This window comes from Castanea sativa, chromosome 9 (assembly GCF_040712315.1).
Source record: "Castanea sativa cultivar Marrone di Chiusa Pesio chromosome 9, ASM4071231v1".
Lineage (NCBI taxonomy): Eukaryota > Viridiplantae > Streptophyta > Magnoliopsida > Fagales > Fagaceae > Castanea > Castanea sativa.
In genome coordinates this window covers 31,624,594-31,648,439 of record NC_134021.1, presented here as the reverse complement: position 1 = coordinate 31,648,439, position 23,846 = coordinate 31,624,594, and the positions used below count along the sequence as shown (strand labels likewise).

The 23,846-nt window shown below is 38.5% G+C and overlaps 1 pseudogene; it reads left to right on the top strand.

The window, feature by feature from the left end:
* The first annotated feature begins 2,764 nt into the window (after positions 1-2,764).
* LOC142609044 (glutamate--cysteine ligase, chloroplastic-like) lies at positions 2,765-21,766 on the top strand (annotated as a pseudogene).
* Positions 21,767-23,846: the final 2,080 nt, after the last annotated feature.

The following is a 23,846-nucleotide window of genomic DNA, read 5'->3' as shown; positions in this document are numbered from 1 at the left end:
TCCAAGTGAACAAGCTCCACCACAGCCCAAGCCTCAAACCACCACAACCACAACAAAAAACCCAAACCCAAATCCTTAGATCGAAGACCCAAACTCAGGGCCAGGTGATGCAATTGATGCAATCACCTAAGCCACAACCTCAACCTCCACCTCCACCAAAAAATCCAAGTGAACAAGCTCCACCACAGCCCAAGCCTCAAACCACCACAACCATAACAAAAAACCCAAACCCAAATCCTTAGATCGGAGACCCAAACTCAGGGTCAGGTGATGCAATTGATGCAATCGCCTAAGGCCCCAAATAAAAAAAAAAAGGCCCCAATTGTAAAAAAAAAATATATATATATATATATATATATTTATCTATATATTTTAATTAAAAAAAATTTAAGCACTTTTATTGGTTAATAAAATGCATTAAAAAGGCCCCATTGTATCCTAAAATGCAAAAGATTAAAAAGGGAAAAAACAAAAATGGTCAAACTTCAGCTAACAAAATTAAATTTTAGGAGACAAATTTATTAACTCATTCTTGAAATATGTTAAAATCAAAATTAAAACCAGACAAATTCATTAATAATACAACGCAATTATCTTGAAATATGTTAAAATAGAGATTATAAATTTCGAAAACAAAAGAAAAACCTCTCATCTCTCTGCCTCTCCGCCTCTCCATCTATTTTCTTACAGTCTTACCTTTCTTTTCTTCATCTTCATCTTGATTCTTGATTTTTTTTTCCCATAAATTCAATCAGTCTAGTTTGAAATTTTTCTTGGTTGATTCCAACGTACCAGTCACCAGAGGTATTCTTCTTCAATTTTTCCCCCTCTTTCTCTTTGTCTTTCCGAACCTGAAGACTTTGAGTCTTCTTTTTATTTAACTTAAATTATATATATTTTTAGTTTGTCTCACACTTTCATTGCACTGCACAATTGTTTGATGGGATGGGACACGTTTTGTTTTGTTTTTTTTTTAAAAATTTTTTTTATAGCTTTTCTGCCCTTCTGACCCTCTCCGGACCATTTTCTGCCATGATAATTGATATTTGATAGTACACGCTTTTTCTTTAAAACTTAGAAATAGGATGAATGGATGATAGGAGTAGTGGAGGGTTTCTCACTTTTTTTGTTTATAGCAGTACAGGCTGTACAGTCCACAATTTTACACGGTTTCTCACCTTTTTATTTATTTATTATCTGACATTTTATCTATTATTATAAATTATTATACCAATTAATAATTTGATGTGTATTATATCAACTCATTTATATTATAGTGACACTAATTTATTAAACCATGTGTCAAATTAATTTTTATTTGTGCATGTTTAAATTTTAAAGTGGTCACGGCTTTAGAAAAATTGCAATAACTAGGTTCTATTGTTCTATACTTTAAATTTTATTTTTAGTTAAATTATCATTTTTAATTATAAATTGTGTTTTATTTATCTATAAATATTTTCTCATTCTAAATGTCTACTAGAAAATATTTATCCGAATATGAAATACTTCTAAAAAAGAGAAAAATTAAAAAACAAATTGAATCTCAAAAAGGATCTATGGATAAATTTGTTACTAGTATTAAAAAAAAACACAATAGAAAGTTTGGGTGAAAATATTACAAATGAACAAGAAACTTATCAAAAAGAGTTGGAAGATAATGAAATTATACAACAAAAAGAGAATAATGAAAATAGTCCTAATATATATATATATATATATATATATATATAATTTTATTAATATTTAATTATAAAAAGGCCCAATTTAAAATTTTCGCCTAAGGCCCAAATTTTTTTTCAGCCGGCCCTACCCAAACTCAGCCATCTCTGCCATCACAGCGTGAAGAAAAAAAGAAAAGAAAAGAAGCAGTAGCTAAGAGAAGAAACTAGATTGAAGAAGAAAGAAAGAAAGAAAAGAGAGAAGAAACTAAGAGCAAAAACCCAACTTGAAGAAGAAAAGAAATAAAAGAGAAAAAAGGAAAGAAAAAGAAAGAAGTAAAAGAAAAGAAGAAGAAGAAAGCATCAGGTCTCGAATCCCCTGTCACCAACGAAGCTTCTGATCTCGAGGTTCGCATGTCTCACGATTCGGCCTGGGCTTAGTCCAACGTTGATTCTCGAATCCCTTATCACCGGCGAAACTTCTGATCTCTAGTCTTGCTCTCTCTCTAATGCCACAAAAAAGAGAAGGAGAGCTTTGGGTAAAAGAAAAAAAAATGAAGAAGGAGAACAGACAAAGAGAAGAACGGGTTGCTTGATGGGATAAGTCATACCGGTAGGTCCCATTCTTTGCTTAATTTTACAAAAATGCCACTGAAACTTAATTCTCAAAAACTGAAAACACCCATTTGTTGTTTCCTATTTCCACACTCTAGCTCAAAATTTGTGAGTTTTGAGTGATGGAAACACAATGTGAAAATCAAGCCAAACCAAAAAAAGTGGCAAATTGTTGTGGCTATTTCGGAAAAAAAAAAAACAATTTGCCATTTTTTTTTCCTTCTATTTAGGTACCACGATTTTTTTTTTTATAGAAATGATACGTCCATAACATTTTTACAACAAATTCTAAGTGGCAGGTTGTTACTAATTGTTATTATTGGGGCAAAAAAGTTATCTTAGTGTTAGGTTCAAATTTGAACTAATAACAACTAACCACCTGTAATTTGTTGTGAAAAACGTTGTGAACGTAGCATTTTTTTTCCCTCTATTTTCGGCAACTTGGTTGCCACAAATTTTTTTTTTTTTTTTTCCTCCCATTTTCGGCAATGCCATTGCCACAATTGGTTTTCCATTTCAGCATTTTGGGCACTTCATGGGCAAGCTTCGTAGTACGGGCAGGACAAGAATTTCAGTAATCTCATTACCGAAATTCAAATTTTCTCTCTCCACTGACACATTCAACTTTTTCTTGCAATTTCAGCAACACCGTTGCCGAAATTCAGTCTCTCTCCTCAATTTGCCTAATAACTTTGAATAGTACCTATAACAAATAAACTCCGTTTTTTGCAATTTTTAGCCAAAAGACTCAAGATCTATCTATCTATCTATCTATCTATATATATATATATATAGAGAGAGAGAGAGAGAGAGAGAGAGAGAGAGAGAGAGAGAGAGCATTTTTAAAATTTCTTTTATAAAAAAGTGTTTTTTTATTAATATTTTGTATTTTTCTACTTTGAAAAACTCAAAAAACTAAAAACTATGTTGTTTTAGGGACATTAACCTGAATTGAATAAACTTGTAATTTTTGAAAGACACAATTGAAATTTAAGCAAAGTTAAAGGGTATAATTTGTAATTTTGCCAAACCTCTTTTAGCTAAGTTAACACTAATAGGTATTAGGGATCAGCCCTAGAAGTTCTAACACTTAGGATAAGCTTACCAAGATTTAAAGTTCTATTGAATGTTTAAGAAGGCCAATGCAAATGTAGTGGAGGATGATTGTTAATCTAAAAATTTCTAGAATGTAATGTTCATGTGTGTGTGTTTTATATTTGTCAAATTTACTCATTGCTTGTTCCAAGTAGTCTTAGGCTGCGTTTGGTTGGGTGTAAAATATTTTTCGGGTGTAAAATATTTTCAGGTGAAAATATTTTCGGGAAAGGAAAATAATTTCTAGTGTTTGGTTGCAATTTTAAAATTATATTGGAAAATAATTTGAAGTGTTTGGTAACATTCAGAAAATGCAAAATTTCCACTAATTTCTCACATTTTCTCAGCTTCCAAACAAGTTTTATATCAAAAAAATCCACCGGCACCCACAGAAAAATCCGCCACCACCACCCACACACCAACACCACACAACACAAAAACCACAAAAACACCACCACCCACACCACCGCAACAACAACAACAAAATCAGAGATCAAAAGCCACCAAAACACCAAAAAAATCAGAGATCAAAAGCCATCAAAAGCCACCAAAATGCCACTACCCACGCCACCACAACAACAACAAAAAAATCAGAGATCAAAGAGAGAAATATTGAGAGATTGAGGGAAAGAGATCGTAACGGCGGCCAGATTGGTAACGACGGGGGTGGGTTTGGGCTTAGGACGATGGTCTCGCGGCTCGATCTCGCCGACGCAAGCTCGCCGGCGTGGTAGCGATCTCACGGCTCGATCTCGCCGGCGCGAGCTTGTCGGCGCGTCTGGGCTTGGGGCTTGATCTCGCCGGCGCGAGCTTGTCGGCTCGTCGGCACTTCTCTCTCTCTCTCTCTCTCTCTCTCTCTCTCTCTCTTCGTTCTTTGTCTCCCTTTCTTCGTGCTCTCTCTCTCTGTTTTCAGTCGAAAATGTGATTTGAAGGTAAAATAGGAACGGATTTGATTTTCCATCGTATAAGGGCTATTTTACGGTCAAACTGTAAAATAATTTCAGTTGACCAAATTTTCTGTGCCTACCAAACACACGCAAATACAAAAAATAATTTCTAAAATTGATTTACTGTTGAACCAAACGCAGCCTTAGCTTACTATATGAGTGTACTTGTCTGGATGACCTTTATATGCTTTTTTTTTTCCCCTCTTCCTCTCTGGAAAGAGGTGGATAGAGTTGTACTTGATTTTGACTTTTATTTGTGAATTATTAGTTTAACTTATATGTGTTCTTAGCAGAATAGGTATGGAACACGAAAAGTTTGGTTTTGAGTTAGGAACTTTACGTCCAATAAGATATGGACAAATAACAGAGTTGCTCAATGGCATTGCTGAGAGGTTTGGTTGGGATAAAATAATGGAAGGTGACAATGTTATTGGACTCAAACAGGTATGCTTTTCTTTGAGAAATTGCATTTTAGCATCCTAAGCTATATATTCATTTACGTTTACCACTTTGGACTATAGGAATACTTGATCACCCCCAAAAACTAATGTCTATGTAATACTTTGCACCTTACCATCTATTTAAGAGTTAAGTTGGACGGAAATATAAGCCATATGTGACTCATGTGACTTTTTCTGTCTAATCTAACTGCCAAATAGATGGTAGGGTGCAAAGTATTACATGGAATTAGTTTAGGAGGTGATCGTGCATGCTTGTAATTTAAGAGTGATAAGTGTAAAAGCGAGTATAGTGTAAGGTGTAAAATGTAATTTTCTATTTCTTTTTAGTTAATACATAGTATTAAGTATACAACTACTCACAATTCAAAAGCATTTTTTTCACATTGAGTCAAGTGAATTTTAGTGAGAGTTCAAATTAAACAAAGTATTGTAACTTGATGGGACTAACGAAGAGAAACTCGGACGAGGTCGCCTCTAGAAACGAACCTGACCGATTATCAGCATCACTGACGAGAACGTGAAGGCCATGTCCCGGACCGTTACGAGGCTAGCTGGACGAACCGTTGGAAACACATTAAAGGGAGACGTTATCAAGGGAGACGTTAACACCACAACGGCTATAGTCCAGAAGGATATATATAAAGCCCTCACAACACTAATACAAGGTACATACAGAACCAAAAGACATACATTATTTTTGATATTTTGGCTGCTACCTTCTTTCACACTAACTTTGGCATCGGAGGTGTTGTGGCAGGCACCACACTGGTGACCATTTGAGTGAGTTCTTGCTTCCATCGCGTTGCCAGAGTGTGACCCGCATTATCTGGACGAACCCATAGCAACTGACAAGCTTCTGCCTCATCAGTTTGGCGCCGTCTGTGGGAACGAGATTCTCGTACTACGGTTTGAAAACGCAGTTCCTACCAGCTCCGATATCCAGATGGAATCCAACCAGGATTCAGCGGCCTTGGCACAACAAGTTCAAGCTCTCGCGGCCACCGTCGAGGAACTCACTAGACAGAATCAGGAGATGAGACAAAAGCTACAGCAGGAGGAGAACCGATCAAGAGCTGTCCAAGAGGACGAAGGGGACAGCCACGAGAGAAGTGACCGACGAAGGACCATTACCCCTGAGGAACAACATTCCGACCTCCTCCAAGAAATGAGAAAGGAGATGGATGAACTAAGAAATGCCATCAAAGAGAAGACGGATCGAAGACGGATCGAAGCCTAGATAAGATGGTCAAGGCAACAGATTCTCCCTTTACCATGGCAGTCTTAGAACGACCGGTACCAGCAAAATTTCAGTTGCCTCAACTCGAGCCTTTTGATGGGCTCAAGGACCCCCAAGATCACCTAAATACCTTCAAGACGACCTTAGGCCTTCAACAGCCCCCTGATGAAATAATGTGTCGTTCCTTCCCTACTACATTGAGGGGAGCTGGAAAAGAGTGGTTCACGAAACTGCCCACTTCGTCCATTGACAACTTTAAGCAGTTAAGTAGTGCTTTTCTGTGCCACTTCGTCGGGGGACAATGTCCCAAGAGTCCAGCGGATCACCTACTCACTATTAAGCAAGGGGAGAGGGAGACCTTGCGGTCGTACGTGAAACGCTTCACTCGAGAGACCCTAGAGGTGGACGACGCGGATGACAAGGTGCAGCTGACAACATTTAAAGCAGGGCTTAAGTCCAAAGAATTCGTCGTCTCGCTGGCAAAGAATCTGCCCCGAACAATGGCAGAGATGCTACTGAAAGCCCAAAAGTACATGAATACCGAGGACGCACTGGTAGCCATCGTAGACTAGGAAAGGCCGAAGAAGGAAGGAAGGAAGGAAGGAAGGAAGATGAACGTAGGGGACAAAAGAGGGAGCGCCCAGGCCGTCGAGGAGGTGACGTAGACAAATGAAAGGACGAGAAATCTCCATGACCGGTAAAATTCACCCCTTTTATTATGCCCGTTGACAAAATTTTGACACAGATCCAGGATCAACATTACCTTCAGTGGTCGAGACCCCTGCATTCGTCCCCTAACGTACGTGACAAAAACAAATACTGCCGATTCCACAAGGATCACGACCATTACACGGAGGATTGCCGAGACCTGAAAGGACAGATAGAGGAGCTGATACAGAAAGGAAAACTACAGAAGTATGTGAAGAAGGGGCAATCCAGCAGGTTCAGAGACGGCAACACGAGCCAACGCGAATCCTCATCTAAGAATGACATTCGTCCACCCCAACCACCACAAGATGTGACCGGGGAGATAAGCACAATCGCAGGGGGGCCAGTCATGGGGGGATTATACAAGTCTCTCAAGAAAACATGCCAGAGGCAAGTAAACAGCGTCTATATGGAACCCCTATTAAAGCAAAGACGGACAAACCAAGATATATTTTTCAACGAAGCGGATGCCCGGGGAGTAAGGTAGCCGCATAATGACCCCCTGGTTATAATGCTCACAATCGAAGGGTTTAACACTAAGAGGATCCTCATAGACAACGACAGCTTCGCAGACATCATGTACTTACCGGCCTTCCAACAGTTGAAACTAGATCCTGGTACATTGCGCCCGTTCGATTCCCCCCTCGTCAGCTTCAGCGGAGACAGGGTATACCCCAAGGGCATCGTGACGCTAAAAGTCACAATAGGGACCTACCCGAAGCAACTGACCCGTCAGTTAGACTTCCTGGTGGTAGATTGCCCCTCCTCATATAATGTGATCATTGGGAGACCCACGCTCAACAGGTGGAAAGCAGCTACGTCCACCTACTGCCTAAAGGTAAAATTTCCCACCGAGGACGGAGTCGGCGAGGTGAGAAGGGACCAAGTCTTGGCCCGGGAATGCTACCAGGCTGTACTGGCTGCAGGGGAAAACCACACGTGGATGATCGAGGAAGAAAAAGAAGACAAAGTGGAAGCTTTGGAAACAGTAGAACTCCTCGAGGGGGAAAATGAAAAGGTGACGAGGATAGGAACTACCTTAAGCCCAGAGATGAGGAAGAAACTTGTCCAATTCCTAAAGAAAAACTTGGACGTATTTGCATGGAGTCACGAGGATATGCCTAGCATACCACGCCAGGTAATCCAGCACGAGTTGAACATAGATCCCGGGAAAAAGCCCACCAACAGAGACGACGAGTCTTTACCCCCGAACGAAGCCAAGCAATCACTAACGAAGTTAACAGGTTGCTGCAGGCAGACTACATCTGAGAGGTTTATTATCCCGAGTGGCTAGCCAACGTCGTGCTGGTGAAAAAAGCCAATGGGAAGTGGAGAATGTGCGTGAATTTTACGGACCTGAACAAGGTCTGCCCAAAGGACAGTTTCCCCCTGCCCAGGATATACCAGCTGGTAGATTCTACGGCCGGGCATAAGCTACTGACGTTCATGGATGCTTTTTCAGGATACAACCAAATAAAAATGGCTGATGAAGATCAAGAAAAAACTGCTTTCATCACAAGTCGAGGGCTCTACAGCTATAAGGTGATGCCCTTCGGATTGAAAAACGCAGGAGCAACATACCAAAGACTAGTAAACAAGATGTTCAGCAAGCAAATTGATAGAAACTTGGAGGTGTATAAGGACGATATGCTCGTCAAGAGCAAAAAGGAGTTGACGCACCTGGACGATTGAGAGAGACGTTTGATACCCTCCGAAAATATCAGATGAAGCTGAATCCTAGTAAGTGTGTGTTCGGGGTAGCCTCAGGGAAGTTCTTGGGGTTCATGGTGTCCCAAAGAGGAATAGAAGCAAATCCGGAGAAGGTACAAGCAATACTCAACATGGCATCCCCGAAGACTGTCAAAGAAGTCCAAAAGCTCACAGAGAGGATCGCTGCACTCAATAGGTTCGTCTCTAAAGCAACAGACAAATGCCTACCTTTTTTCAAGACATTAAGGCAAGCTTTTTCCTAGACTGACGAATGCGAAGTAGCGTTTCAAGAGCTCAAACGTTACCTGAGCAATCCGCCCCTTTTGAGTCCGTCAAAGGCAGGGGAAAACCTTTATTTATACCTGGTGGCATCAGCCACGGCCGTTAGTGCGGCCTTGATTCGAGAGGAAGATAAGAAGCAGCTTCCAGTTTACTACATCAGTCAAGCCTTCCAAGGAGCAGAAGCCAGGTATCCCAGGATTGAGAAGATCGCATTCGCCCTAGTAGTAGCTTCACGGAAACTACGACCGTACTTCGAAGCACATCCTATCCTGGTAATGACGGACCAACCAATCAGGAAATCCATGAACGAACTTGAGGCAGTGGGGAGAATGGTCCAGTGGGCAATCGAACTCAGCCAGTTCGACATCAAGTACCATCCTAGAATAGCTATCAAGGCGCAAGCTCTAGCAGATTTTATTGCCGAGTTCACCCTTCCAGAAGATGACGACGACAAAGACGAGGCGGAACAATGGACGATTCAGACTGATGGCTCATCAGCCCAAAAAAGAGGGAGAGTAGGGGTCGTCATAAACACTCCTGATGAAGAAAAACTCAGATATGGAGTCCAATTAAAATTCCCAACAACCAACAACGAGGCCGAGTATGAAGGGATACTAACGGGACTAAGACTCGGGAAAGCACTCGGGATTAAGAACCTGCTTATTCAGAGCGACTCTAAATTGGCAATAGGGCAGATCAGGGAAGAGTATGAGGCAAAAGAGGAAAGAATGCAGAAGTACCTCAAGCTGACGAAACATTTAGCCCGTGAGTTCGATAAGTTGGACTTTCTTCGGATCCCGAGAAACCAGAATATGGCTGCAGATGAGGTGGCGAAAATGGCCTCGTCAAAAGATGAACCGACAAACAGGGAATTACTCATGGGGATTCAGAAACACCCCAGCATCGAAGAAGTCCCAATATTTCCCATCCAGAGCGTAAATAGCTGGATGGCACCGATCGTGTCATTTCTCCAAGATGGGCATCTCCCTCGTGACGCCCTAGAAGCCAGGAAGATTAAAACGAGAGCGGCTAGATTTACGATTTTGAATGATACCTTATATAAAAGGGGCTTCTCCCGACCCTATTTGAAGTGTGTCAACGAGGAAGAAGCCAAGTACGTTCTTCGAGAAGTCCACGAAGGAATTTGTGGAGACCACGCTGGGCCTAGATCTCTGGTAAGCGAAGTTATTCGAACAGGATATTTCTAGCCGACGATGCAGGTAGACGCTGCAGAGCTCGTCAAGAGGTGCGATAAGTGCCAGAGGTTTGGGAACGTCCAGAGGCTGCCAGCAGAAAAGATGACGACGATAACCTCCTTGTGGCCGTTCGCACAGTGGGGGATTGATATTGTCGGCCCATTGCCCCTGGGAAAAGGACAGGTAAGATTCCTGCTCGTTGCTATTAATTACTTCACAAAATGGGTCGAAGCAGAAGCAATAGGAACTATCACAGAGGCAAAGATCCGTAGCTTCGTGTGGAAGAATATAATTTGCAGGTTCGGGATTCCAAGAACGATTATATCAGATAATGGTTGTCAGTTCGACAGCCAGGGTTTTAGAGACTTTTGCTCGGGACTTGGTATCAGGAACCAATTCTCGTCCCCTGGACACCCACAGGCGAACTTACAAATGGAAGTAACTAACCGGACACTGCTCAGAATCATCAAAGCCCGACTGGACGAGGCAAAAGGAGCATGGCCCGAAGAATTGCCCAATGTCTTGTGGGCCTATAGAACAACAGCAAGAACCCCAACGGGAGAGACGCCTTTCAGGCTCACCTATGGTACTGAAGCAGTAATCCCAGTCGAGGTGGGTGTGGCCAGCACCAGGCGAGAAGTATTCCGCGAGAAAGACAACGACGACCAACTTCGAATCAATTTGGACTGCCTAGATGAAGTAAGAGACAAGGCCTCTAGCAAGACGATGAAGTACCAGCAGAAGATGACCGAATACTATAACAAGAGGGTCAAGCTCAGACGACTTGAAATTGGCGACCTCGTCCTACGCAAGGTCACCACAGCAACCAAAAATCCCGCCCATGGGAAGCTCAGTCCCACATGGGAAGGACCTTACAGGGTCGTCTATTACTCCCGGCAAGGCAGCTATCATTTGGAGACCCTAGATGGGCAGAAGCTCCCACGACCCTGGAACATTGAGCACTTGAAGAAATACCATCAATAGATGTAACCCAAGAATGTACTCATTCCTGAAAATTAATGAAATAAAGATTCAAATAATGTCTTCATACAGGTCTCGTCAGTAGCAAGTCCCGGAAACCCGTTACAACCTAAATAATAAGATTCCGCCTAGACGGATGTACGTTACTGACAAAGGCGTAAAGAAAAAAAAAAGCCTAAGTAATAAGATTCCGCTTAAACGAATGTACGTTACTGACGAAGGTGTAAAGAAAAAAAAGGCCTAAGTAATAAGATTCTGCCTAGACGGATGTACGTTACTGACGAAGGCAGAAAGAAAAAAAAAAAAAAAAGCCTAAGTAATAAAATTCCACCTAGACGGATGTATGTTACTGACGAAGGCATAAAGAAAAAAAAAAAGGCCTAAGTAATAAGATTCCGCCTAGACGGATGTACGTTACTGACGAAGGCGTAAAAAAAAAAAAAGCCTAAGTAATAAGATTCCGCCTAGACGGATGTACGTTACTAACGAAAGAGAAAGAAATGAGATCCAACCCTGATGGATACGAAGAAGTTGACAGGCATTGAAGGACGCACACAGGGACAACATATGTAAGTAAATACGATATTATAAAAGCCCAAAAACCAAAGGCAATTACCATTGTTTTTACATCTAAAAACGCATAAACACTGGGCTAAAGATATACTTACCAAAAAAAAAAAAAAAAAATTTAAAGATGTTCTAGAATTTGAGCCTCAAACATGTCAAGCATTTAAAAAAAAAAAATTTGAACAAGTAATAGGATCAGACATCCGGGATGGCATCGTCGTTGGCAGGGGCACCAAGGGCAGGAGCTTCGACGACTGGGACATCAACAGCAGGAAGGTCTTCAGAAGCGACAGCAGCCGTGGCTTGGGCAGCTTTGTCAGCAGAGATCTCCCTGTCCACTTCCTCCATGTCCAGCATCTCCAAATCTATTCCAAAAGGGTGCTTGATGCAGTACCTCCTCAAAAGCTCGAACCCTTTGAAATACCAGCTGAAGAGCACAGAGTTGTACTCCTCAGTCTGCTGGAAACCCTCAATAGCCCTGGAGGTGTTGACCTTGATCTTCTCCTTCGCGGCTGCAAGCTGCTCGTCCTTTTCCAGAACCAGCTGCTGCTCAACCTTAAGCTCGTCACTCAATTTCTTGACCTTCTCCCTAGCATGATGAACATCCTCCATCGAAGCTATCAGATCCCTCTTCAGCTTCTAGTTCTCCATCTCCAAGACCTTGATCCGAGAAAGCGAGGACTCAGCCTTAGCCTCCTGAGCAAAATACTCAGAGGAAAGATGAATGGTCTCCCCCAGCACCTAAAAAAAAACATGCGAAGGAATTTGACCTTAGCACACCTATATAATATATATAACTTAACACGAGCAGGTTACCTGGACGAGCTTATGGAGATGACAACTCATCAACTCACTTGGGGGCAAACTCGAGAACACCTTCAGGTCTTCTGCGGTCACGACCCCATGAGCCCGGTCCATCGCCAACTTCTCGTCATCCCAAATGGTGGACGAGCAAGTAGCCTCCTTCCCCCTATCTGACGTACGAGGCCTTTTCGAAGCAGGGGTCGGGATCTCTTCGACCAAGGTGGCAGGAGAAGCCGTCCTCGTCGTTTCGGCGCCGGAAATCACGGGAGTGGCTGAAGCAGTCGAAGTGACGGAGGAAACCTTCCCTTTGACACGGACCACCTTCTTCCCGATGTTGGACAGCGGTTCGTCCTTCTTAGACCACATCTTCTCATACATGCCCTTGTTAAATTTCGTCGTCATCTCTGCGAAGAAGGAAAATCTTATAAAGGAGCAAAGGAACTAAGTACAGGTATGGGGATCGAAGTCTAATGAACTCAATGCTTACTCTTCTTTCCTTCAATATCGAGGCTCCACAGGACGTAGGGGGATGGATCGGGGCCGAGGTTGTAAAAAGCAAGCGTCCGCGGATCTACTAAGTCGTCCCAGTTTTCGATGGTCTGGGAATACACAATAGCCGTCTCAACATGCTCCTTGTACCTGCTTTTGAGCTTTGGCCTCCTTTTAACTGCATAGGAAGGAAAGAAGTTAGTGACGATAACAGCGGATTCAACAAAAAAAAAAACAAGAAAGGATACTAACGCACCTAAAGTCGGGGTTCCCCACCGACGAAGCAATCTGGGGATATCACCCCAATCCGGGCTAGAGGGGGTCTCAAAATTGTCCCTAGACACAAATACAAATCTGGACTTCCAGTACCTGAAGTACGAAGGTAAGCCCTTGACAATCCTGGTTCTTCTCTCCCAAGGTACTAGCTCATAATACCCGTACTCTTTGGACTCTTTTAAACGATACAAATAGACAAGCTCATTTACCTTAATCATCTCCCCGTTAGCAGCCAGCCATATTTCCATAAAGTTGACCACTATTCTCCATGAATTGGGCATAAGCTGCCCAGGAGCAATACCTAAATAAGCTAAGAGCTCCATCATAAATGGATGGATGGGAAGCCTAAGTCCACAAGTGAAAGCGGCCTCATAGAAGCACACTTCACCTGAAAAAAACTGACAAGCCTTCTCATCGTCAGTAGGCCGACAAACACGAACCCGTTCCGAAAATTGAAACCTATCCCTAAACCTACCCACGGCATCAGAGTCCAACCCACACGCCTCCACGAGGGCATGAAAAGCCCTAACTTCTCTAAGGGTCGACGTGGCTGTGTCCCCCTCCATAAGGTCGCCACTAGACGACAACCCGGTCTCGAGATCACTAGACCTAACCTCAGACATTGACCGTGGCTCCTTCACCAAACCTTCGAACCAGTCAACTGACTAGCAGAGCAATGGAAACAAGTCACCCAAGACAACGCCTAAGCTGTTACCCTCAAAAACGAAACTCCCCAAGTTTGGAAAAACACCTAAGGACCCCCCTAAGCGAGCAAAAAGAAAGGAAATTGAAGGGCAAGCTACTTTAACCTCAAAATTACTGACCATGGACACCCAGGCAAAGTACAGGTAAATAGGAAAGTGCTAAAGTTCCCACAAAAAAAAAAAGGAAAAACAAGAAGCAGAGGCCAAAAAGAAAAGGAAATCAGATGTTTGCGAAGAGAAAAAGAGAAAAGAAAGAAGAAAAAAAAAACATACCTCAGAGAAGAGAAGCAAGAAGCCCAACGCCAAACACGCACCAGCTCAAAGGAAAGTGAAGAAATAGGTAAAAAAAGACGCTCAGAGGGATAAACTGAAAACTTGAAGAAAATGAAAGGTAAAGTAGGAGAAGAGAAGTTTAAAAACCAAAAGGAAGAAAAACCGAAAATCGCGCGGGAAACCCAAGGGTCATGCAATGAGGACATAGGCCTTCTCCAACCATATCATGCCACGTGGCCACGACCCGCATAACGCCGCCACTACGCATTCAATGCAGCACGAAATCCCAAAGGTCCCCAAAAAAAAAAAACTTTTCGCTTTCCACGGTCGTCAGGACACGCATTGACGACCATGGAACCCGAGGGGCAGCTGATGGGACTGACGAAGAGAAACTCGGACGAGGTCGCCTCCAAAGACGAACCTGACCGATTATCTGCATCACTGACGAGAACGTGAAGGCCATTCAATGCTGCCAATAATGTCCCAGACCGTTACGAGGCTAGCTTGACGAACCGTTAAAAACACATTAAAGCCCATTACTCTGCCGGAGACGTTATCAAGGGAGACGTTAACACCACAACGGCTATAGTCTAGAAGGATATATATAAAGCCCTCACAACACTAATACAAGGTACATACAGAACAAAAGACATACATTATTTTTGATATTTTGGCTGCTACCTTCTTTCACACTAACTTTGGCATTGGAGGCGTTGTGGCAAGCACCACACCGGTGATCATTTGAGTGAGTTCTTGCTTCCATCACGTCGCCAGACTGTGATCGGTATTATCTGGACGAACCCATAGCAACTGACGAGCTTCTGCCTCATCATAACTCATTGACATATCCAGTTCTTTCTAGGTAAAGAACTTGAGTTCGAATCCCCCTCCCCATTTGTTATAAGAAAAAAAAATTTGTAGTTAAATTTGATTGAATAATATATATTATGACCAGCGAAAGAAAAAGGTAATGTTGGAACCTGGTAGTCAGCTCGTGCTTAGCGTAGTGCCGGCTCAAGGCCTAGGCAACTTAGGCCTAGGCCTAAGGCCCCACAACCAAAAAAAAAATTCCCTACTAAAAAAAGTCACCATTTCCATTTGTAAAGGCCCTAAATTTTATAAAAATATAACATTTTTTAAATAATTAGTACTTTTTTTTTAAAGTGATGTTAAAGATACCACAAATTTTACTATAGGTTTAAGTTTAAATTTAACAAACATGCCACCAATCACATAAAAAATTAATTCAAACACAAATAAATTAAGTTGTTGAATTTCTTCAATTACAGTCATTATCACATTATATTGTGAACATTTTGCAGTATCTTTAGTATTTTTCTTTTTTATTTCTAACAAGGCTTCCAAAATAGGAGACCAATAGAAATTAAAACCAATTGAAACCCTAAAATGTTTCAAAAAAAAATGTTGCAAATGTGATAGATCATCAATGATGACTAATCTCCTCTAATAGTTTGAGATCTTAATTTTTGTAGACTAATATCCTACAAAGCCATGCACCAAATAATATTTATCTACCTCTTTCTCTTAAAAAGAATATATAAATTAAAATTTAGGTTACAACTGTACTTAACTATGCATAGTTATATATCAAAGTTAAAGTAAGTTTTTTTTTTTTTATAAAAATAATTTTTTGCTAGTTCTTTTTGTTTAAATTTATGGTTCAACTATAATATTCAATCCTCTGTATGAAATTAACCTTAGTTTAATTAATATTATTCATCAATATGTGTATTTACATCAAATTAGTTTTAATTTAATTAGTATTATATATATTTATTTAATTAATGTTTACATATAAAATGGCCTTATATAAAATTTCCGTCTTAGACCCCAAATTTTGTTGGGCCAGCTCTGGCTTAGCGGAGCACCTCTTGAATCTTTGCATCAAACTTGGGCTGAGATTAATTCTCACCTTTCTCAGGTAAGTGGTTTCTGAGGCATAGGCAAACTTAGCTTTTTTCTCCTGTTGTGTTCATTTTGTGCCTTCTCCCCTTTCTCTGTGGCACTTTCTTGTTCTTTTTGCATAACACTATCTGATAAACTATCATACAATATGGCTCCAGTGATTTCTCTCTCTCTAAATTTAAGTTCATTCTCTTGCGGCAAGGTACTGTATATTAGAGTGGTTTTTTCCCTTCTATTTTTCTTATAACATATCATGAAAATTTAAAACTATTTGCTATGCACTAAGAAATCTCTTGTTATGTTTCATTTCAAAGGTCAAAGCTGTTGCTGGAAAAATGGGGATTGGATTTTTGGCAATTGGTTTTCAGCCAAAAATGGAAGATAAAGACACGCCTGTAATGCCCTTGGTAACTCCTTCCAACGACTCGAATTGGATAAAAGTGTTGTGTTGGGGGAAGCACTCATACCACTTTGTTGTACAAGTGAAAACATTCATACCAATTGCATAGAGCTATGATTAGTCAAAGCACACCTCATACCACCAAGGAATAAGATTTTTACATGATATGATAAGCTCCATGCATACATCTATAAGCCATACAAATCAAGTTCTATTATAGATATGGATTGCAAACACACAACCGTCTCTCACAAACCACGCTCATAAATCCTCATTCACAAGCAAAGGTCCAATTACATCAACCTCGTTACTTTTAAGCCTCAAAATTGATCATACTAGTTACCAAGTCATAACATGAAGATATACGTAATGAATGTAGTTTTTGACAAAGCTGCTTTGCCTTTTTGTTTTTTCCTATTTTATTTTTTTCCCTGCTGCCATGGAATTTATAGGGTTAACCAAGCTATTCTCATATAAATGATAATATTGGTCTTTTAATTTTATTTATAAATAAGAACCTTTATTAGGGCCCTGAACGAGGGGAGGAGGAACTTACACCTCAGGCTCAGAGGGTACAGAGGAGATTGTGATACTTCTTCTCAACTGAAAAAAAGAAGCTTCGTTAGCTACACCATGAGGATGGTTTAGTTTTTCAAATGCTAAGACCTTTAGACCAGTGAAACTTTGCACTTCTTACCTTAGTATGACACAACGTTTCTATGTGCTTTCTTGTTTCTTTAGTACAACAGACCAAACAAGTTAGCATGTCTTTTGTTTCGAAATTTTTATTTTTATTGGGAACTAGCATACATAACATTGTCATTAATTTCAAAGTTTGAGGACAAATCAATTTTGTTGCTGTGAGCTTGTTTCTTGTACTAGCCAACTAGACTTACCCACCATTAAGCATTTGTAGGTCTTGAACTCATGAGTCATGACCCTCTATCCCATTATTATAAAATGAGGAAATGGTGTCCAGGTATTCCAGCATTGGACTTGAGTACTCAGCTTCAAATAATACTTTAATTACGATCCATAGTTTTCTGCTAACCTTTCATATAGTTTTGCTAATAGTATATTGATCAAGTAATTTTGCTCAGGCAAGACACGGGATTATAAGGAAGTTCTGTCCGAAGCTTGGCTCATTTGCACAAGATGTGATGTATCGAACATGTACTGTTCAGGTGAATGAATTTGGTATTTGTGGCGATAAAATTCAAAAGCACTAAACAGACATTCCTTGATTTGGTTGAAAGACTTCTCTTTCATAATACTACTTATAATGTATTGTTTCGAATGGAAAGTGATACACACTTGAGCTCACCTTTTACAGGTTAATCTGGATTATAGTTCAGAACTTGACATGGTCAGAAAATTTCGTGCTAGTCTTGCTTTGCAGCCTGTAAAGTCTATGGCCTTACCTTTTTTCTCCTTGTTTTTTCCTTGAAAAATTGTCTTCATGAAATTTTAACTATTGTAACAAAATGGAACAGCTAGCAACAGCTCTATTTGCAAATTCACCCTTCACTAAAGGGAAGCCAAATGGTTACCTCAGCATGAGAAGGTTTTATTATTTTATTTTTAATGTCTTCCATCTAAAAATTTCCCTTGCACATCTCAAATATTTGCTTCCCTCTTATTTCTCTCTTGTTTTCGCTCTATTTAAACAGCCATACTTGGACTGATTTTGATAAGAATCGCACTGGCATGATCCCCTTTGTCTTTGATGACTCCTTTGGGTAAGTTTATTTTATTTTCGCTTGTAGAAGATAGTAGCATCTGTATGTTGATTGCTTCAGTTTGAGAGAAAAAAGATTACTAACTATTGACTCTTTTTGTGCTTCCTCATGCTATGACTGTCTCTCGATCTTTCTAGTCAATTAATTTTTTATTGGTGAATGTGCAAATTTTGTTACAAGTATAAGTTGGCCTTAGATTGAGGTTGTTTGTTAAATTGTTATGCCATGCACGACACTGGAGAGAGTGCGTGGTATGTTACACTTGACACTACCAAATATAGCCACTTTAATCTGTGACAATTTTAAAGCAACCTAGCTAGCATATTATTGGTTATCAATAAGCTGGGTCAGTGAGGTAAGGATATACAAGATTGCCATCACAATTTTAAAATTTTCTTTATGCAGGTTTGAGCGCTATATCGATTACGCACTTGATGTTCCAATGATTTGTGTTTATCGAAAAAAGAAGCACATTGACTGCACTGGAATGTCATTCCGGGTTTCCATCTATTTCTCAATACTTGATAGTTTGCAAATCTTTAGGCTTCCTTCCGTGGCCATGCTATTCTTTGCTCAACATTATTATTATTATTATTATTATTATTATATTTTAGTGTGCGTTTGGGAAGGTGGACACAAAATGGTAGAAAGTAAATGAAGATGGATTAATATCTTATCTTGCTTTATAGGATAGAAAATTAAAAGCAAGGAAAAAAGGCTGCTTAATTTTTATCGGGACCCATAATTTTTTTTCTCCCAAATTGGGAGAAAAATAGGAGGATCTTTCTTTACATAAGTGAGTTGACAATTATTTTTTAATTTTTAATTGTTTTTGAAAAACAAACACATATACCCACGAGAAAATAAATAAAGTTCTAACATAAAGTAACACTACAAACTCTACTTAAATGTTATGATTAAAAATAAAATAATATAAAACAAAACAATTTAATACAAGTGTATAAGAAGAATATCAGACCTCCTTTCAAACACAAAATAGAAAACATTAATCTATTTTTTCATTTTTTCCCCTACATTCATGTATTTTCTTTCCTATCACTTTTTTATCCCCTTACCAAACAAAGCCTTAATCTAGAGCTTTTTTTTTTTTTTAATATATAATTAACAGTGGTCATATTGTTAATACGCAGGACTTTATGGTAGGTAAACTTCCTAGTCTTCCAGGTGAATTTCCAACCTTGAACGACTGGTAGAATCATCTGACTGAAATATATCCAGAGGCTTGTTACTTGGGTACCACCATCCCCTTTTTTGAAATTAATTTTTTTTTTAGATGTTATATATATATATATATACACACACATATGTAGTGAACCATTCTTTCGCGATATACTTATTAGTGCCTAATATATGTCCACGTCTTGTTCAGGTCAGGTTAAAGAGATATTTAGAAATGAGGGGTGCTGAATGCTGATGCAGGGCCTTTAACGACGTTGTGTGCTTTACCAGCATTTTGGGTAGTAGTAGTCTCTTTGTTTTGTATATAAATATGCAACCTTCTATTGTTTTATTTAATAGCACATAGCTATATGAAATTGTTAGTTTTTAGACCCCTGAACAAACAATGTTTAACAAAATTTAAGGCCAAGTTTAATTAGGTCATTTAAGTATGCCTTAAGTTAAACATAAGTCAAACATCTCATGTAGCGCAAACGAAATAACACAAGATATGATGATCGAAGAAAACCAATTAAACAAACCAGTTTTAAGATAAAATAAACCTTGGGGCCGGGACGATCCCAAGAAGAACAATTCACTATCAAATAGAAGTTTACAATCAAGAATATTTAATTTGTAATAAACTTAACTATAATTATCAAACCTAACTTTGAAACCCTCAAACTTCTTTGATATGGATTTGCTGCAACATGAACTTCTAATTCACATTTTGCTCTTCAATACGCTTGATATCTAAAGCTTGGGTTGCAACTTGGTTCCACCGGTACGTAAACTCCGTTTGGGTAGTGAGAGTTTGTGTCTGTGTTTAGAGTAATTTCGTTTTTTTTTTTTTTTTTTTTTTAATTTTTAAGTCCAGCTCCTGTTGCACTGTTCATGGGACATGAATAGTGCAATCAGGCCAATGAACAGTAACCGAAATATATATTTTTTTATTATTTTCAATTTTTAGCAAAATAAGCGGTATCCAAACATACACTTACGGTATAAGAATGATCTCCGGTATATGCTTGAAAAAGTAAAAGACACAGAACCTCACATATCTCAAAAGAGTAGTTTTCCAAGACTTGAAAAACGTGCTTTAGGATTTTTTTTATATACCCAATGAATTTGGACTGAAACCCTAAATGTTTAATAGGCTATTGAGCTTTATTTAAATTTGGCAGAAACTCATCTCAATTGGTCGAAGCTTTTTCTAGATCAATCGAGCCAGTCCGATTTTGAATTCCTAAACTTGCAACTTATATGTTCTTGAATTTTGACTTGTAACATTTTATGCAATGTCTAACATGACCTATAGACACTATGATCTATACCTAGATAAATTTATGTACATGGTTTGCCAATAAACAAAGTATTTAGAACCTAAATATTTTGAACCTGACAATAAGCATTACTTTACAATATATTCAATTACAAACAGCATAGAACTTTGGCATTCAACTTGGGATTTAAATCCCACCAACCACTTGTGGAGTCATGTCCATACTTCAGTTTAGTTTAGATAAATTAAGATATTCATCCTTTCAATATCCCAATAACTATCTAACTTCGATTATATGTTAAATTTCAGGTAGGTTTATTAAAAGATGAGGTTTCACTACAAAATGTTCTTGATATGGTAGCTGATTGGACCCCTCAAGAAAGACAGACGTTAAGGGATAAGGTAATGCAAGTACTATAAAATAATGTGTTATTCCATTGTTTGAAAGAAAGAAAGATGCCATATGAAAAAGATGTCTATCTAGATGGAATTTGTAGTTGGGATTGACTCAAAAAATTTCTACCTAAGTTTCGTGAAAATTTTAAATTTCTCCTTCTAATCCCAAATTTTGGCAAAAAGGATCGTGTCCAAGAACAAACTAACACTTGTACGATGTGTGTATACTTTTGGCATGTTGGAAAGTTTGGATTGTAATGCAAATGTTGATGTTGGAGTATTGAGAAGAATGTAAAGATAGAGCCAAGCATGGGGGGCTGTAGGCAAGGAAAAGTTCAATGTCTTTTGGTGATTTTAGTTCCAATGCTGATTTAGTTTAATTACATCTTTCTATGGAGCTAAGATGGCAAATCTAAATTAAGGTTTTTTTTTTTTGCTAGGTTCCTAAGACAGGTCTAAACACACCATTTCAAGGTGGCTTGTTAAAGGATGTAGCTGAAAGTGTTATAAAGTGGGCGAAGGTAATCTACGCAAGATAAGATCAATGTCATTGCCGTCTTGTAGTTGACTATCTTAAAACCAATCTATTATTCTATAGGATGGCTTGGAAAGGAGAGGCCTTGGGGAATCAATGTACTTGAATGAGCTAGCAGAGGATGTTATAACAGGTAACTAATCTGTAAAGCATTCATGTATTCTTTTCTAGATTGAAAATATGCAATACATGCATGATTTTCTTAATTAATGCAGGTGTGACACCAGCTGAGAAGCTTCTGCAGATGTATAATGAAAAGTGGGGAAAAATGATGATCCTGTGTTTGGTGAGCTACTCTACTAAGTTGAACTTGATTCTCATGACAAAATGCCTTTTTTTTTTTCTTTTTTTTTTTTTGTGTACCTTTCTTGTTCATGTTCTAAACTACTTTTCCTAAATGGTTATGTTTCTATATTGCAAGAATAAATAATGACAGATACCATTCTGGAATTTTTTATTATTATAAAGAATCTCTGATTTTAAAGTATTCTCCCAACTCAGTTCATAGAATGAGAAATATTATATTCATTTAGGCAATTCACACTAAGGGTCCGTTTGGATAGAACTTATTGCTGAAAACTGAAAATTGAAAACACTGTAGCAAAATAATTTTTAAATGGTTAAAAAACACTGTTCATGCCAAAAGTTACTGTTCATTGGCCTAAAATCACTGTTCATGGCCAATGAACAGTAACAAACACGCGTAAAAAAAAAAAAAAACTGGACGTGGACGCACGTTTGTGCTATCCAAACACCCTCTAAGAGTGTGTCTGGAAGTGTGGCAGAGGAGAGAGCAGTGAAAATTAAATTTACTTAATTTGGAAGAATTAAAAATAAGGAGTATGGATATATTCTACCCTCCAAATCCTCTCAAACTATTTTCCCCCTCTCTCCAAAAAAATCCAAATAAAGTGAATTAAATCACTGCATCCCTCTCCTACACTCTTCCTCCTCCTACCATCTAAAAACTTGTATGCATTCTTCATGGGGAATGGAATACTGGGCTTCCTTGGGGAAAGATAACTTAATTGGTCATTAGCAAAATATTAGCAAAATTTAATCAGCATAAGTTGTTAACAGCTATATGACACTAGCAATCTTTTCACGTGGGCATACTATTAAATTTTTTTTTTTTTTTTACGAGATTTTTTCTATGACAACAATTTTTTTTTCCACAAAATTTTCACTACTCTGATAGACTTTAATGTAGCAAATTTTGAGTGATTCTCTTTCACTTTCTCTTGCACTCACAATCTACCATATTAGAATTGTGATAAAGTTGTCAAATATCTTGTAACTGAATTGATACCTCCTCATATACAAAATGTTTCGGAGTCTAGGGGAAAATGGTTTGATCTATGAACTCTAAGGGTCTGTTTGGTTGGAGGAGTTAAAAAATGAGGAGAGGATGGACAAGTAAGAAGATAAAAAAGATTTTAATATCCCTCATTTGTGTTTGGTTGGAAGGATAGAAAAGTAGAAAGAAAGAAAACTTTTTTTTTTTTTTTGATTCAACAGGAAAATGGGAGGATAGAAAATAGAATTTATTTAAATTTACCATCATATCCCAATTTAATAAAAGAAAAATAACACATTATATTCTTATTTAAAAGTTTGTGTATGAATAGACACTTAATTTTTTATTTTATTTTTAAAAAAGTAGCAAAAAAAATTCAAATAAACCGATTAAAAAAAAACCAAAACTTGTGAGAATAGAAACAGATGTACACCCGAAACCAAGGGAGTCAATACCGTACTAGAAGCCGTTTTGGTTTGGTCAAAAGGACGAAATATTTTGGTACCAGTTAATACTAGTGTACCATTTCGAGTTTGCTACTAATTATATATATATATATATATATATATATATATATATATATATATATATATATATATATAAAATTCAAAATCTATATAATTTGTTGCAAATATTTAAAATGACAATTTACATATATGCTTTAATTTTGAGCCTTCTGATTAAAGTATCAACTCATTATTATTAAATAAAAGAAAATACATAGATAATACTTAATAGATTACATGGTGATAATTATATTAATAATAGTAGTAATAATAAGTTTGTAGTTATAGATGGCAGATCACTTGTATCCTTAACAAAAATATACAAGTTTGAATTGTCAAATGCCTTTGAAATTTGTGTCCTTTTAATATTAAAAAAATACATAAAAATCTATTTGAAAGTTATACTGTCCGAGTTCACATGGGTAGTGTCAGGCACACTACCACTCTTTTAACAAAGGTAAAGTCTCTCCTTTGATGAAAAGTAAAAGCATAAGACAAAGAAAGTTTTAGAGAAACATTGGTCAGTAAGAAGTGAAACAGATGTGGAGCAACTCTGGACGAAAGATGAAGAACAAGAAGA